General features: G+C 31.4%; 1 long non-coding RNA gene across 1 annotated transcript; it reads left to right on the top strand.

Annotated features, from left to right (window-relative positions):
* On the top strand, positions 1-521 carry LOC109592961 (uncharacterized). The gene is made up of 3 exons (XR_002190654.1): positions 1-13; positions 276-362; positions 420-521. It is a non-coding gene; the product is annotated as an uncharacterized LOC109592961 (long non-coding RNA).
* Positions 522-1173: the final 652 nt, after the last annotated feature.

A 1173-nucleotide genomic window follows, 5' to 3' on the forward strand; every position in this document is an offset into this window, starting at 1 on the left:
AAAAGCAGAGCCGGTAAGTCATTGAAAAATTATTGTCTATCTGAAAATTTTTGATACAAATATAATTTGCTAGATTAGAAATTTGCAAAAATTTGATCACGCATGTAATTATATACTACATTCATTAACACATGACACAGTCTTATGATGTAAAAATAAAACATAGCACAGTTTTCTGAAGGCATAAATTTCCTGATACATGGTGACTTAAAAAAATTACATGTGTATAAATTATAGTAATTAATAATTATTAATGGTTATTGTTTTTGCCTTAGAATCATCCAAACAAACTCTTTGTTGATGAAGTCCTAACAGTTCAAAGGTCACTGAAGAATAAAGGACTGATTGTTCCTGAGGAAGAAGTACAAGTGTTTATCTATTGGTTACATCATTACTCCAGTGTTGTTGTACTCTTGTAGATTCAATTAGCATGGAGTCACGCATACAGGCTACACTTCTTGCAACAAACACAACAGAAAGCTCACAATTGTCAGAAAGGATTTCTGTTGAGACAGCATAGCCCACAAGTGAGATGCATGATTTATTCTAAAAAATGGCTCAAAAATTACCCCCCCCCCATTATTACTATTTTTCTAATGCATTTTGATGTCTTTATGCTGTGTAGAAAGTTTGAGGTGATTCAAAGAAATATTTTTCAAGTTACAACCATTTTAAAAATTGAGCCATTTTCTAAAAAATACCCAAGGCTATAGCCCATGTTTTTTTTTCAAAAAATGGCTCCGAAATCACCCCAAATTTTTATTACATTTTAAAATACATATTGATGTCCTTATGCTGGGTAGTAAGTTTGAGGTGATTCAGAGAAATATTTTTCAAGTTACGACCATTTTAAAATTGAGCCATTTTCTAAAAAATACCCAAGGCTATAGCCCATGTTTTTTTTTCAAAAAATGGCTCCGAAATCACCCCAAATTTTTATTACATTTTAAAATACATATTGATGTCCTTATGCTGTGTAGTAAGTTTGAGGTGATTCCGACACATATTTTTCAAGTTATTAGTATTTTTTAAATTGAGCCATTTTTGAAAAATACCCAAGGCTATAGCCCATGGTTTTTTCAAAAAATGGCTCCGAAATCACCCCAAATTTTTATTACATTTTCTGATACGTATTGATGTCCTTATGCTGTGTAGAAAGTTTGAGGTGATTCC

This window comes from Amphimedon queenslandica, unplaced genomic scaffold (genome assembly GCF_000090795.2).
Source record: "Amphimedon queenslandica unplaced genomic scaffold, v1.1 AMPQUscaffold_3345_Cont24658, whole genome shotgun sequence".
In the NCBI taxonomy this organism is placed as follows: domain Eukaryota; kingdom Metazoa; phylum Porifera; class Demospongiae; order Haplosclerida; family Niphatidae; genus Amphimedon; species Amphimedon queenslandica.